Here is a 17,764-nt window from a genome sequence, read left to right on the forward strand (position 1 = left end):
TATCATTCAAAATTAAAAATTGTATAAAAATACAAGAACATTTAAAATGATGAATTCAATAATAATGATAATGATAAATAAAACATACTGGTAAAATCATCACTTATATGCTAAATATTGGTGCCATTGAACATTTTAACAATTATGAGAGAATGGACCATGCTAAACACTGCATTAATATTAGCTTTCAAAGCTTCACAGTAAGAATTATTTATGTGTAATTGCAGAGGTTTATAGAACATTTTGTCATAATGACTGATCTCATCCCTTGAGCACTAATGATTACTTTAAAAACATTATACAAATCTAAAATATCTCATGCAAAGCAATACAATTGCAGTATATAACAACTACTAGACTCTACTTGGAGGTACACAGAAGTTACCAATAATGGAATCTGTCATGTCTAGCTCCCCCCCCCCCGAACCTTTAGGGATTTTGATAATATGTGTTTAATTTTAGCTGCACTATGTAGTAAGATATACTGAACAAGGTTTGCTTACTTACCTTATGTCTTCCATGTGTCCTATCTGCTTTCTATTATCTGTTTCCTTTGTCTGTCACTCTCCTCGTGTGGCCATATCTTCATCCTAGGTAACCCTCTGACTCCCTATATACTCTCCTTTGTATCTAATCACCTGCGTCTCTCTCTCTCCTTTACCTCCCCCCTACACCTCTCACTCCCTGCTACTCTTTCAGACCCTGCTTCCATCTCACCCCTTTCACCACTCACCCCCCACACATTTCAATGCCTGCTTCCCTCTCTCATCTACTGCACCTCTCTCTAACAGATTCCCTCTCTCACACCCTCTCCTCTCTCTGATCCCTTCTGTCACCCTCTGCCCCTCTCTCACCCCTTCCCCTCTCTCTATCTGCAGATTCTGCACTGGGATGGAGCTGGAAGCGTCGGGACCCAGCTGCACTGCAAGCCAGGTCAGCCGAGACATTTTCCATAGAAATGTATGGGCCTACCTTCACTGGCAAACCCCCAACTCTCTCAGCCAATAAATGCTTCCCCCACAGACTTCAATGGTGGAAATAAGCTTGAATAACCCATTGGTTGCTTGAATAACTCATTGGTTTCCACCACTGAGTCTATTCAGTCTTTGCTGTCCCAGCAAGAGATTTCTCAGAAATAGCTTGAAATATCATTGTTTATACAAGGGGTGACTGAAAAGTTTGTGGCCTAAAGTACAAGGATTAATTTGTAGGCAATTTAACTGTGTTATTTTTCAACAAAGTTCCCTTGTAGATGTACACACTTAGATCAGTGGATGTGGAGCATACATATCCCTGTCTCGTAGAAGTCAGCATCTTGTACCCTCAAAAATTGATCAACAGCTTCAATTACATCATTGTCCATGGCAAATGGGTGACCATTGAGCTCTTTCTTCAGTTTGGGAAATAGGTAGTAGTCAGAGGGTGCTAAATCAGTTGAATAAGGTGGGTGTTCAAGCAATTGGAATCCACCATTCTGGATGGCTGTCATGGCCACCAGTGATTTCTGAGCTGGAGCATTATCTTGATGGAAGAGCACCCCTCTTGTTAAGTTCCCACATCGATTCTTCTTGATTTTTTGTCATAGCAGCTTCAAAAGATCAGAGTTGTATGTCCCAGTTATAGTTTTACCATTTTCAAGGTAGTCCACCAGCAGTACTTCTTCTGCATTCCAAAAAATGGAAGCCATAAACTTTCTAGAAGATAATACTGACTGCCTGGAGCAGGAGATCCCTGATGCTTCCACTGTTTTGCATGTTCTTTAGTCTAAAGGTCTGAAATCTCATCCATGGTTACAAATTTCTGAAAAAACCTCTCAAGATCTGCATCAAACAGAGCCCGATTGGTCTTTGCCATGGTGAGACATTCCCACTTGTGATCAACACTAAGAAGTTTTGGGACCCATTGAGCTGAGACCTTTGTCATTCGGAATTTGTTGTGAATAACAGCATGAGCATGTTCCTGGGAGATACACAGATGCTTGGCAATGTAACGCTGTGTAATTCTTCGATCTTCCAATGTCATGTCATGGATTTTTTCAATGTTTTCTTGTGTGGTAATGGTGATGGGCTTCCCAGGATGGGGATCATCTTCAAGGCTCTCCCTTCCTTGTTTGTTTTCTGCTGCCAATTCTTAAACATTTTGTAAGAAGGAGCAGGACGAGGTAGCAAATGACTGTGCGATGAGCAATTACTATACGTCTTTTTTTTTTTAAATCTGTCATCTTGCCCATTTCTAATGTCTGTAAAAAAAAACCAGCAACGGTTATTAACTTGACAATTGTTATGTAATCCTAAAAGAAATTCAATTTAATGTGAAAATAATAATAACTGTTTAGCACATTTCTTTGTACTCTCTGGATGGAGCATTATGCAATATTTAGCACTTAACTTTATGTATCAAATTCCTAATTTCCTATCCATTCTAAGCTTGCGAGCAGGACCCTCTTACCTCTTTGTCTGTTATGACTCAGTCTTGTTTCATTACTGTGGGCCTGATTCACTATGGAAATCAACTGCAAATTCAATAGTGATTACGCACGCAGTTCAACTGCGATAGTATACTAATCCATTGCAATCGTTATGCAACTGCTGCACTACATAAGGACGTTCACTTTACCTTACAGACATCCGTAATGTTTAGCAAGACTGCAAAATCATTGGTACAAACGAGTACCATGGCAGCCTCACGCACACTTGCACATGCCCTGACCTTACTCAGAAATTGCTAACTTCCACGCATGCTATCAGGTCTCAGGCTGCGTAGGCCACCGCAGTGGTTAATTTATACATGACCCTGCAATGGCGTTCAAATGCACTGGCACGCCTGCGTTCAGCCTACCACCCCCCGTCACCACCCACAAATGGCAGTTCCCGTCAGTCACTCTGTGATGGGTCTGCATAGCCACTGCAATCGCAATACCATTCGTAGTGGCTGGTTTGCGCACGTGCACTGTGATGCATACTTATGCGCAGTACTCATCAATCGGCCGATGGTGTGCGTATTAGCAACTGTGTTCCTTGCTGAATCAGGCCCTGTGTTCCCACAGTATTTTGGCCTCTATTCTATATAAGCATATTGATTCACCAGGTCATGGGGTCTTTCCTCCCCTATCCCATCCCCCCTTATACTTACCTAGGCTGCACTTTCCCATGGTCCTTTCTCCATTCCCCCGCAGTTTCTTCCCTGAGTCAGACATGCTCCCACTGTGCATGTCTGACTTGTGACAGACCTTGTAGAATTATCATATAGTAAATGTTTCAATTCATAATAATTTTTTTTTTCATAAATTAAGAAATTATAGCTATTTGAAAACACTGATATCCAGAACCACCTTCAGATAATAAGAAGCTAAAAGAGTAACATCTCCTGTCTCTTTTAAATTCCTCTGTATTACCCATTCACTGTGTGGGTAATTGGGAGCTCATGAGTTGGGCATGCATCTGTTTTACCTATGCAGGATATACATTCTCTACTGCACATGTACCATAAATGTATGTGCATTTGCTGCATCATATATTTATGACTATAGTGGCAGAACAGGTATGGGAAGGAATAGAAAATGAGAAGAATCGCTGCTCAACTATAAGTAATGGAGCTCCACAACATTTATATTCGTGACACCAGAAATATATTTTTATTTTTTAATAAAACTTATTAATCCCATAGATCATAAAAATATACATAAATGGAATAAAACATAAAAAGCGCTTTAGGTATCATGCTGGTATCTCTAATAATTTAATATGTATCCATTAGATAATACATCAGCCACAATGTCCTTATCGCTATTGTTAGTGATAGTATTCCCGGTTATTGCCTCTTACCCTATAAGTTAGTGGTCTCAGTCCAACTCATCAAGGTTAGTAAAGTCCGATCTTCATATATTAAAGACTAACGGTCCATGGTATATTAAAGCATGCTCATTAACTTTTATAGTTACCACATGTGGTGCAGCTCACACTGTTCCTGGACCTTCCTTGTGATGTAGGAAAAAACACCCCTTTTATTAATAATTCACTGTCCAAGCTTTCCACAGTGTAATTAATGAATGGGGGTTTGTAGATATATTAGACCAATCTCCCCTCTATCCGCTGCCAGGATACCCAAACTGCAGTCAGGAAATGAGATAAAATAATGGTCCAGAGCTCTTTAGAAACTGTCCTCTAGCCTTTTTCTCAAGGCAAATGATGTAGTGGCTGTATGTAGCCTTGGTTGGATAATGTCCGTTCGTAACGCGTTTCCCCGCCTTCATAAAAGTATCGGCGGCTTCCTCAGACGAAAAACACATGATCCATTAGCACACTGGAGCCTGTTTTTATAGCTCTGCTACTGACTCCATTACGCACACCTGTGTTCACAGCGGGCGCGTGTTACCATTTGCCCCAGCTCCTATTATCCGGAATTAGACACTGTTTGTCTTTCCGGTTTCTTTACTGGAAATCATGCATTCCAGTGGCCATTTGTATTTTAGGCACTTGATGCGTTCCAGTCGGCATTCACTTCCGGATGTCAGAGCTTCCAGCAGCTATTAAATTTCTGTTTTTTTTTTTAGAGTATGCGTTCCAGTGGTTAATGGTTCTGTGTCCCTGCGTTCCTGCAGTCATTACTTAACAACTACTATTTTATTCATATCTTAATTAGCGTTTTAATAAAATATGAAAATATATGGAAATACATAAATACATAAACATTTTATATTAAAATCATATAACTAGATACACATAAACTAATATTCAAATAACTATTATAAATTAATCTCATGATCTACTATATAGCTATAAATATTAAGAATGAATATATATATATCTATATATATATATATATATATAGATATATATAAAACTAAATTAATATGAGTCTAACACCACCCACCTCTCATATTTAAAAAGAATGTACAGATAATTAGAACAAACGGCACAAGAATTTTAATGCAAAACTGAATAGTATCAGATGGATATTAACAGATATATAGTAATTCATATGTTGTTTAGCTTGATTGTATCATTGAGGCCTCTTGGATTTAATGTTTTTAGTTGATAGATCCAAAAAGCCTTTCGTCTACACAAGAGATTGAGGACCTCATTCAGAGTCGGTCGTAGCGGCCGCGCGGTCGCACGGGCTACGGCCACAAAATCCTAAACGGAAGCGATCGTATGGCTGGTCGATCGTAAACAAAGTGACGCCCATTCGTTAGCACTGCACCTCCTCTAGCTACCGACTAATCTGATCGAACGAACGAGACAGTCGTAGTCAGGCGCCGTCAGTCACTGTATGCTAATTATGTTGTGATGGTTGCGGCCGTATGTGTTGTATTGATGGTCACATGTCATGTTTACATGGACTATCGAACAGCTTGTTATTAGCTTGTTGTCAATTATCTAATTAAGAGTGTTTAACTCTTGCTGTTCTTTTTAACCAGTTTTTTTTAATTTGTCAATAAACTTTATTGTTTTTTTTTTTTTGGGGGGGGGGGTTTCCCCGTTCTCGTGTTTTTTTTTTTTCGAATAACAAAGTAATGTTTATTATCCTTGAATGTACTGTTGATAATTGTGTTAACTTTAAAAATGCATTTGCATTTTGCATTAGGATCATTTGCACTCTTATGTTTGCAATTGCACACTGCGTGTTTTAACCAATCAAATCTGTCCTTATTTTTCGTGTCACATGATTAAAGGATTGTCCAGTAGTGTTTTTTTTATGAAACTGAGTAAATATTTTAGCCAATCATCTTTCTTTTACCCTATATATGTTTTCATGTTTTCAGTAAAAACTGCCATTGGCATCATGAGAGCTGCGGCCTTTACCCATCGGGAATTAAGCATCCTGGTCAATATTTTGGACAGGCGCCTAACAAATGCACCGCCTCCCATTTCCAACCGCTTAAAGCGTGCGGCCTATGCGGAGGTGAGGAGAGCCCTTTGGCGTGCGGGATTTCGGTGCAATATCGCGCAACTAGAGAGGCGGTGGTCCGATTTGCGCCGCCGGTCGCCAGTCCTTTTGGCAAATTTGCGGACGCGATTACGCAGACGTAAGTATGTGTTTGTATAAATGTTTAAATTAGAGGACCGTTAAAAATGTCTGTCCCTTTTCCATTTCTTTTAATAAATGTAAACAAACACTCCTGTATGTTGTCCCTATTGTCCAGAATGTGTAAAGTGTACTTGTATTGTGTAGCAGAAAGTGCAAACTAAACTAAGATGTTATCCTTTTTTTTAAATTATTTTAGGACAACAGCAGAGACAGTGAAGGGACCTCAGATTTGGCCGCAATGCAGGGCTCAACCTGCAGCCCTCACCCTCACCTTCCCCATCCGCTCAACCCAGCTCTCCCTCCCCACCACCATACTCCCACAGTAACCCTCCCTCCCTCTTCCAAAACTCCCCTAGTATTCCTCCCTCCCATGCCCACTCATCCCAAATCACCACTCCCGAACCTGAGTCCTCAAGCCAAATAACCCCTCCCTTTGAATTTGTCGAGTCATTTTACCCTCCCACCATTAAACCTACTCCATCTCCATCGGTTGCTTCCTCAGTAGGCTCTGATGGTATGTTTTTTTAATTAGACTGTTTGAACCCTCTTTTTTTTTTGTTGTTGTTATCCATGTTGTTTTTTTAGCCATTTATTTATTTTGGGTGTGTGTTTGTTTTCATTATCACAGTATGGGTGTCATAATTATTGCGCAGTAATCATGTTACTCAATATTTGGTGGTTATGTTTTGTGGCTGTGCACTATTTTTTGTTTTGGGTGTCCAAAAATGTATGCCTTTTGGGGTTTTTGAAATGCTTATTAATTTGTGTTAAATATTTTTACATTTTGATTTGTATTTTACAATTTAAAAAAACATGTCACAGAACTTGGGAAGGCGATAGGAACCAGACTAACCTTGTTAATGTTATGTACACTGTGTTTAAAAAGTACAAAGATGTAACTTCATTGGAAAAGTGATGTTAGCCATAGCAAACAAACACATTGTACTTTTGGATTATCAAGAACATTCTAGAAGTGAATATGTACAGTGTGTTTTAATGATATGGCCATCATGACTTAGGAATACACCTCCCAGTTGATTTCAAATCATCCTACATTTTTTTTGATTATGCCACATAGTTAGGGTTTCCCAGTGTTTTCAGACCATAAAAGTTTCCACATAATAATAATGTTGTGTGGAGTAAACTTTATAACACACCCTAACATCACTGTGTCCACCCACTGTTTGGGACATTGAATAATGTTTAATGTTAAAATGTGGGTCAGTTTTTAGATGTTTTTAACCTACAAATAAATTTTTATGTTCACAGATCTAGCAACCATACTTGGAGGCATATGAGAGGAGCTCACTCGAGCAAGTGGGAATCTTTTGGAGGCCTACTGCTGCCTACAGTGGATTGTGGGGAGTCTGCAGCATTTTTAGTTTTATTTTAACTTTGATCATGTCCAAATGTTTTCATTTCAAGTAAAGTTTTTTGTTTAAAAATGGTTGTCCTCTTTTTTATGAAACATTAAATGTTGTAATTCTGCATTTCAAATAGTTTGCTAACAAAGCTGAGTGCCTTTCTATAGTGTAAATTTTTCAAAATTGTCTTTTTAAACCTAAAGAACATTTGCAGTAATGTTTTTTTTGGGGTTGCCCTACATTATCCACCTCAAAATGGGATACCAAAACAATGTACACCAAACCTTTAATTTTAACAACAAATTCATTCAATAACAAACATGTTGCCAACATGTTTTTAATTGTAAAAAGCATTTCATAACAGAATCCAAATAAAAAAATGGACTCCGGTTTTCTAAAAATAACATATCTTGCTTAGTCAGACATAAACAACAAAAGCTAAACTCCAACATAATATTTCATTTTTTACAGAAAAAAAACAAAAATTTAATCAAAATTAACTACACATGTGGTGGTATATCCAGATCAATTTTGTAAGTTGTCCAAAAACAGTACAGGGTATTGCCAATGGGTTCCATTTTTTTTGCAGTTTAGGAAAGTGTTATTTTTGTTTGCAAAAAGAAAAACAAAACAAAATTAGTTTCAACTTAAAATACATTTGCTCGAAGTGTAAAATACAAACTTAAGACAAAAAATATTACCTAAAAAATCTGGAAACCTCAGAATCGCGTCTGGCTCCCCCCAACAGCATCACAACACCTTCCTCCAGGGGGCCATCCTCTTGCAAGGCATCCTCTGGCTGCATGGGTACTCGACTCCTTATTGCGATGTTGTGTAAAATCCCACACAGGACCACAATGCGAGAAACCATATCCGGCGAGTACATGAGTGCACCACCAGAGTGTTGGAGACACCAGAACCGCCCTTTAAAAGGCCGATACAGTGCTCCACCACCTACCTGGTGGCAGTAAACGCTGCATTATATTGAGTTTGTGGCCCTGGTGTGGGATTCAAATAAGGAGTCAGCAGCCAGGGTGTGCAAGGATATCCACTGTCAGCTGTTGGAAATGGGATACCATAAGTTTTTGAAATTTTTAATGAAACCATGTTTACACTTTTACTATAGCTACATACTGGATTTATACTTACCAAGAAGCCACGCATCACCAGCTTGCAGTGTGGTTAATTTATGCCAAATCCTTGAATGCTGGATCACATACGCATCATGGCTGCAGCCTGGAAATTTGGCATTCACGGACAGGATCTGGAGGGAGGCATCACATAGCACCATTACATTTAGCGAATGGAAATATTGTCGGTTCCTATAGATTTGTTCCCTGCATGCAGGGGGCTGAAGTGCTATGTGAGTGCCATACACTACCCTTATGACATGTGGAAAGCCTGCAATCTCAAAAAACTACTGCTTTACCACATCAAGGGCTTCCCTATCCAAAGGCATACCAAGAAAATGTGCTATATGATTGAAGAATGCATCTAGCACACGCCTCATGATCCGTGAAAATGAGGGCTGGGAGAGGCCACCCACCAGCCCCACAGTGGTTTGGAAGGACCCTGAGGTGCAGTAATGTAACACCGCCAACAACTGTGTAAGTGGTGTGATTGCTGTAGGAATGTTAATCTGACTTTCTAGATCATTCTTTATTATTGAAAGAGTGTCTAGGATAATATTTGGAGGCAGGCGATAAGTGGTTAAAACCACATCATCAGGCATTCCAAAAAGGGTGACACGTGTTCTATATATCTTGGCCCTTGCACGCCTCCTATGCCTATGCCCAGGAGGAGGCTGAGGAAGGTTGGTTGGGGGCAACATGGCCACTGTTAGCTGGCCAACATCGCTCTGTAAATTTTTTTGGGACAAAAATTAGTTGTGGTGAGAATGTTGTTTTTAAAATTTGGAAAAAATACTTAGCTTAGTAATAATGGTGCATATTCTTACAGGGTCGGGCTGTGCCATCTTCTGGAACCCCTACATGTGTTGTTTGTGTTCCGAATAATTGATATTTTTTGAAAAGTAAAAAAAGGATAAGTCATACACAAGTATATTACTACTATTATTGGTAAAACAATCCTTAACTGTGAAATTGTGCTATATTAATAAATGACAAAATCACTGTTTTTTTTTTTTAAAAAAAAAACAGCCTGAAACATTTGTAAAATCAAAAAAAAAGCATAAAACCCTGAAAAAAAAATTTCAAAAAACTTTTAGGATTAAATAAATAGACACTTACCTGGATCCATTACAAACTGGCCTGTTAAACGCCTAAAACAAAAATATAAAACATGACTGTAATTGGTGAAATAATGTTTTATAAATTATAAAAAAAAACCATAATGGAAATATGCTTGCAGTAGGCTGAAACACTTACTGGAGTCTGCAAACAACGATGATATTTTCCCCAAAAAAATACACGGCCACCAAGGCACACAAAGTAACCGTTTTTTTAAATGTACATTTTTTATATTTTAAACAAAAAATTAAAAACAAAGCCAAAAAAAAAAATCAAACACACCTCCAAAAAAATATATAAATAAACAAACACACCCCCCCAAAAATAAAAAAATAAACAAACACACCACCAAACCCCCCCCCAAAAAAAATTAGAAAAATAAACAAACACACCACCAAAAAAAAATCACAAAACACACCTAAAAAAAAAAACACCCAACCCCAAACAAACAAACAAACAACACAACACACACAATCACCACTCAAACAACACACACAAGCACCACTTAAACAACACACACAAGCACCACTCAAACAACACACACAAGCACCACTTAAACAACACACACAAGCACCACTCAAACAACAGACACAAGCACCACTCAAACAACTCCAAACACTGTAAACACTCCAAATCCATTCAAGCCGCAAAATTAACTCCAACTACAACCCACAAGTAAGGGCCCATTTGGCTTTGCCTTAAATAAGGGCACAAATAACACAGTGATTGAAGAATGCAGGCAAGGTGTGCATTGTACTTAGGCAAATAGGGATGCACGGGTAACCAATCCAGGGATGCGCTCACATCTCGCCCAACCCACGCAGTGATTAAGAAATGCAGGCAAGATGTGCATTGTATGTAGGCAAATAGGGATGCACGGGTAACCAATCCATGGATGCGCTCACATCTCACCCAACCCACGCAGTGATTAAGGAATGCAGGCATGGTGTGCATTGTACGTAGGGAAATAGGGATGCATGGGTAACCAATCCAGGGATGCGCTCACATCTCACCCAACCCACGCAGTGATTAAGGAATGCAGGCAAGGTGCGCATTGTACGTAGGCAAATAGGGATGCATGGGTAACCAATCCAGGGATGCTCTCACATCTATCAAATAGTCTTCACAAGCACTAGTCTTCATGCTCTCTCACAAGTTTTTAAAATGGCAAGCGAGGAGCATGGTGGGCAGAGGCCAAATGAGGCAGGTAAGTTTGAAACACATTTTTTAAATTTCACATTCACAGTTCAAAAAATGCATTTTTTTATATTTGTAAAAAAAAAAATTGTAGGTGCTGGGAATCCACTACCACCACGAGAGGAGGAGGAGGAGGCGGGGCCCAGCAGGCCAAGGCCCAGAAATCCACTGCTTTCAAGAACAGAACTTGAGACATTGGTGACCATGACAATGGATAACCTTGTACATGCCCCAAGAAATATGGGGGCTGAATCCAAAGAGAGGATTTGGGAGGAGATATCCAGGGCTGTTAATGCTGTGGGGACAACCCACAGAACCATGAAAGTCATCAAAAAAAGGTAAGGAAATGATATTGTGAGTGTACTGAAGTCAAAAGCTAGATCTTAATTTAATAAACTAACCCTGAAAAAATTGCAATTCACATTGTCAGATGGACTGATTTTAAATACCAGCTGAAGAGGAAGCTACGGAGTAGGGTGGACCATGCTGCGGGGACAGGTGGTGGTCCCATCCCTGGGGAGCTGACCTTGACGAGGTTGGAGACGTTGGCTCAGGGATGTGTGACGGAAGAGGAGATAGTCGGTGTGTCCACTATGGACACTGACATGGCCGACTTCAACGCTCCACATGCTCAAGAATGTAAATATTTATTTTTTTGAAAAAGTATAAAGCTAAAACGTGTATGCGTTTAAATAAAAAAAAAAATACAAATGTTTAAATTTTTTTTACCAGACTCAGAGGAGGTAGTGCCTGCTTCTGAGGTCAGGTCTGGGTCCAGCACAGATGGAGACTCTGCAGGGGAGGATCCAAGTACTCCATCTGGGGACCCTGTAGAGTCTACTCCAGGGCAACCATCGGAACGAGCAGTGCCTTTCCTCACCAGGTTGGTCTCCCAAACTAAGGAGAACAGATGTGTTCTCCTGAGGATGGAGACCACTCTGGTGAGGGTGGCGGTGGCCCTGAAGACCATTGCTGGGGCCATGGATCATTGGGCCAATACCCAGGAGCAGGCAAGTGAAATCATTTACAAGGTAATTAGCAGTGTTAATAGTTACAATGCACAAATCTTAGCTGCTTGGTTTGTGTGGTTCCAATTAGAAATATCACAAGTAAAACATCGGATTAACGATTGTACTGTTGTGGCTGATGGACGCTTCTTGCCTACCTTACCCTGGACGATCATCCTGTTCGTACAGTGACGTTGTCATGCTTTCGCAATTCATGGTCGGATGAGGCAGATAATTTATGGACTCCCCTAAAACACCTGGAAACGCTTAAGCACGACTCTGTTTGCAGACCACCACCCCTGTATACACCCACAAATGGACTTTCCTGTAAATCAACTTTTGCAAGCCACTTCCGTTTCGGAAGCCCTACGACCGACAGTATTTTGCATCGGTAGAGGTCGTACGCACATGCGCACAGCTAGCCATGTGCAGGCACCGAAAGAAAAACATCGGATGCGTACGACCGTGCGGGCGCTACGACTGACTCTGAATGAGGTCCTGAATCTATCCCCACCTCTTGCTGTATTCTTAACCTGTTCAATTGCTAATATATTTATTTTATCCATACAGCCTTTTTGACAATCTGAAAAATGTTTATATAACTGAATGGTCCTGGAATTCATCAATATATGTCTTTTGTGTTCCATAAATCTTACATGTAGTTGTGTAATTGTGCGGCCTACATATTGTAGTCCGCAACCACAGCTTAGAACATAAATGACGTAATCAGATCTACAGTTAATAAAACTTTTTATAATACATTGTTCTTTAGAATTAAAGGAGAAAAATTCCAATGTTTTCCGCTCTGTATATTTACAAGTGAAGCAACCGGTCTTTCCACATTGGTGGAAACCCAAAGGTCTTTGTGGTATCCACATGGCTTTAGCATTCTCTTCTATATTTGTTTTTTTTTTTTTCTAAAGAAACTGGGAGCTAGTCTACTATTCAAGTTATCCGCTTTTCTAAAAATAACTCTTCTATTTCTTCTGATTTCATTAGAATCTCATCAAGCCTCAATAAATAGAAATTATTTTTAATATTTTTTTCTATATCATGGGCTTTTGAATTAAATTGTGTCACAAAGACTGATGATGTTCCCAGCTTGTTTTTTCTCTTTTTAGGAGCTTTTTAAAGAAGACTATTTCTATTTATCTTATTTACATCATCCAATGCCTTATCAAGCACTTTAGTTGGATAGCCTTGTTCTTTAAAAGAGTCATATAAGGAATCCACTTGTTTTTTGTATACATCTGTTGATGAGCAATTTTGCTTAATTCTTAAAAATTGTCCCTTAGGGACATTGTCATCTCTTGTGATGACTACTAGCATATTTGAGATATCTGTTTTGATCAACTTTCTTAATGTATGTCTTCATATTTATTTTATTATCAGTGATTGCTAGTGCAATATCAAGGAATGTAATCTGTGTCTGGTGTATAATACTTGTAAAACTCAACCCATAATCATTGTGATTTAATGTGTTAACAAAAAACTGCAGTGCTCAAAGGCCCATCCCAAATAAAAAAATAAATCATCTATGTACCACCCATATAGGACCAGGTTCGACCCAAGCTGACTCCACATATGATCATCTTCAAATTTCCCCATTAAAAGGTTGGCAAAGCTCAGGGTGAACCTTGTCCCCATGGCGGTACCCCATGTTTGTAAATAATACTGTGAATTAAAAATTAAATGGTTATGGTCTGGGAAGGGTTGGGTGAGTTTAGGTCATCTAGGTGCCAGGCCTCATTACCTGACTCAGCGGTTTGCCTCATAGCTCCTGTGGACCACCTAAGACATCCCTAAGTTCCATGGTTGCCAACAAGCTGAGTCATTGGTTTCCCTCAAGAGTCTTCTCCTGTATCAACAAAGCATGGGTACCGCCATCTTGGTCACTATCATCTGACTGATTAAACCACCAACCAGAGGCTGCTATCTGATCATCTGACCTGTGAAGCCTATGATGGACCAGAGTTTAAATAAGGACCTGCGAATTGATGCGAAATGATAGTCGCACTAAAACTCGGACTCTATTACATTTTGCCCAAAATATTCAAGACAACAGCACTAGGACTTGTTGCAAAACCATTTACTGATATTATGGCCTGGAATAATCAGGGCATAAATTCAACAAGATGGAGTAAACGTTCTTGGGGAATATTTCTACATTCCCTTTGGACAAATGTCCTGGTTAGACTACTTTTTGGGTCCTTGTATGTCTGTCTAGTTCTTACCACAAATGCTCAATGGGATTTAGGTCAGGACTTTGACTTGGCCACTCCAATACATGATTTTCTTTTTGTGTAAATAGTCCTGAATTAGTTTGGAACAGTAGTTTGGATCAGTGTCTTGCTGGAAAATCCACTTTTGGGGCATGTTCTTTTACCAATAGTATCATTTGTTTATCTGATTGTAAACAAACCAATCCATGATGCCCTCTATACCCTTGCTAGAGAAACACTCTGAAACCATGATGTGTCTTTCACCATGTTTCACAATAAGTACTTGGTACATTGCATTGTATCTTTGACTTACAGTACTTTAGTCTGTCAGAGTACACCTAATAAATTTGCTCTTGTCAATATATAAAATGTGCAACATTCCTTTGCCAAAGATGACTCCCAATCATCTACATGGAACTGGTAACAATATCTTATGGCTGGAATTTATGACTTTCTCATTGCCATTACACATCACTGGCTTACTGTATCTTATTGAAGGAGGCAGATTCTGTCAAATCCAATAGACATGCTAATACCTCTTTTAGTAATGTTTTATGGTTAGTGTGCCAGTTCTATATGTGAAAAAAATGTTTCTTTTATTTTTAACTTGTCCGCATGATTGACGAATAGTATTATACTTATAACAATCCTATTACATTGTGTGCTGTCTATTTTTGTCCTTTTATCACATTACTTGGAGATTGACTAACTCCACTTTAACATCTGCCACCCTTTTTGGAGTAGCCCTCTTGGTAGCACCTGATTGTTTTATTAATCCACTTCACTTGAAACATGGGTATTTACTTTATAGTTTTCCTGTAAATCTTGGGCTATTTGCTGCATAGAATTGTGGCGATCAGCTACTAACTTATATCTAATAATTATGTGAACCCTGGTTGTGGTATGCCTGAGGTAACCTTGCCATGGCTTGTTGTTGACATGGCCCCAGATACTATGGAGATGATTCCAAACACTGACTATGTCAACATCACATGCAACACCTACTTACAGTAACTACAGCCCTACCTTAAAGAGAACATATGACAGCCTTCCTTATGTTTGCCAAGTATGCTTCTCTGCCTATCCTTGCCATACCTATCGGTGATTGCCATAACATAGCCAGTAAAGACATAACTTACAAAACATAGATTTCAAAAGACTTTTGACCTATAGCCCCAAAGTATTTTTATGATCAAAACCACAGTATTCTTTCCAATATCTCATAAATTTCTTGTGCTGAGGTGAATTGCTTGTATTTCTAATATGCTTATGTGTTGCTGACTCTGTGAAAACCGAGCTGTCAAAAGACACACACACATATATATAAATATATATATACAAATGCAAATAAGTGAAGAACGGTACTCCAAATAATTCAGTTGCATATACAAGTAGAGTTTATTTGCAACAAATAAAAAATGTTTCATACTTCACAGGTCTTTTATCAAGCTGTGCAAAATAGGTAATGACTAGAGATGAGCGGGTTCGGTTTCCTGGAAACCCGAACTTGGCAGATTCGAGGGATCTCGGTGCCATTTTTGGATCTAAAAATGAAGCATGACATCATCTTCCCGGCATCAGATCTCACGAGTTTTGGATCCGATATGTCCCTCCCACAGTGATTCACCGCCATTTGTCACAGGACCGCGGGAGGGGTAGGAGGGTATTCTAGGCTAGGTAAGGTTAGTTGGTTAGCTTAGCTTAGTCTAGTGACAGTCTAATAAGCAGTGATAGTGACAGTCAGATTTAGTGACACTGTTCTTGATGGGCAGTGCCACCTACAGTGACAGTGACAGTCCCCTAGTTAATACTGGCTGAACTAGTTTTGTGGTTTGGCAGTTAGCAAATCATTGTTTATTTTTTTAATAACATCAATATAATAATAATTAATATTGTTGTATGTGTGGCTTAAAAAACTTTTTTTATTTGGTGCTGTAACTTCAGGCCATAATACCATATATCAGTCAGTAAAGGTCAGTAGGTCAAGGGCCACTGCGCAGTGACACTTTCTTTATAAATTGTATTATTTTCTTTCTGATAAATTCAGGCCTTGATAGTGTCTGTGTGAGATATAACAGCCAGTAATTGTCAGTAGGTCAAAGGCCACCAGGCAGTGTGTCGCAGTCGGTGGGCACTTTATTTATAAAAAGATATTTTGTTTGTGATCTAATTCAGGCCATGCTACTGTATGTGTGAGATATAACAGCCAGTAACGGTCAGTTGGTCAAAGGCCACTAGGCAGTGTGTCACAGTTGGTGGACACTTTCTTGTTTTATAAAAAAAATAAAAAAATGTTTGTGATAAAATCAGGTCATGATACTGTCTGTGTGAGATATAACAGTCAGTAATGGTCAGTAGATCAAGGGCTACCACGCAGTGTGTCATAGTCGGTGGGCATGGGTTTTTTTTGTGAAAAAAAAATTAAAACATTTTTGTGAAAAAAATTCAAGTGTCCATATGGAACACGACAATCAATCAAAAGAACAGCAGGAGCAGCAACCAAGCACTAGAGCTCCAGCTGCTGTCATCACCAGTCATCATGATGATACTGCTTCAACGTCATCTACTAAGGGTATAGAGGCTTTTAGTCAGGATATCTAAAATCCAAAAAACAATATATTACAGTGGTAAAGAAAAAACACCTCTAACAAAGGGAAAGTTTAGTGAAGAAAAAAATGAAATTGCTAACATGCCACTCACCACATGCAGTGGCAAGGAAAGGCTCAGGCCTTGACGTGTATTTATGAGTCGGTTCCCCCACAACCCTCTGAGAACTTGCCTCTGTAGAGCCAGTTTGTTTATGTAGAGATCATTGCCAGCAATGTCAGCTGCCCATTGGTAACTTGTTTTGTAGGGGTCCGAACTAACCAATCACTTCAGTCACAAGTGGCAGTCCCTTTCGCTGACGTGCCTGTTTGGGGCATTGCTGACTGACATTTTTAATTTGATAGTTTATTAAACTGCCGTCCTGTCTGCCTCTGCTGTGTGGCAAATGATTCATAGATGTCCTATATTTTTTTAAACTGACGTGCATTTGTGACACTGCTCTGATGCATACTTTTGTTTCATACTGTATTTATTTCAACTAAAATCACAAATAGATATATTTGTAAAAAGCTCTTTTATCTTTTTTAACATTGATTTGTTGATATCAACCTGGTGGGCTTGGCTTTCCTTGATCATAATAGCCATGTTTGGTCAGATGAAACTCAAGCACCAAATAGAGAGGCTATTTTGTGATGGTATCTGGAGATGTTCTCCCTTCTCCCCTCCCAGCCTTCCCATACATAATCCCAGAAGAACAATGATGAGAGATGTTTAGTACTTTAATATACCCTCTGCTCCTTCCTGTTCAGAGCTTCCATTTTGCGTGCTGCCACATTAATACTTCTTCAACCCATTCAAGAGTCGAAATGGGCAGGTGCGACACCAGCATTACTCCTGTCGATGGGAGGGCTCAAGGACAATTCCATCTTGCACCTCTTTGCATTATGCACTGTTTGGGGCATTTCTGACTGTCTTTTTGTGTAGATGACAAACATTATTGTTAAAGTTTATTAAACTGCCATCCTGTCTGCCACTGCAGTGCCACTCTCTTTCCTAGACGTGCCATGTTGGTAATTTAATGGCCACAGCCTCTGAAATCTTCCACATGCGTTTGATGAATACCAAAAATGTCCAGAATTTTTTAAGGC

Source organism: Taudactylus pleione, unplaced genomic scaffold, assembly GCF_031769625.1.
Source record: "Taudactylus pleione unplaced genomic scaffold, aTauple2 ptg000154l, whole genome shotgun sequence".
NCBI classification, from domain to species: domain Eukaryota; kingdom Metazoa; phylum Chordata; class Amphibia; order Anura; family Myobatrachidae; genus Taudactylus; species Taudactylus pleione.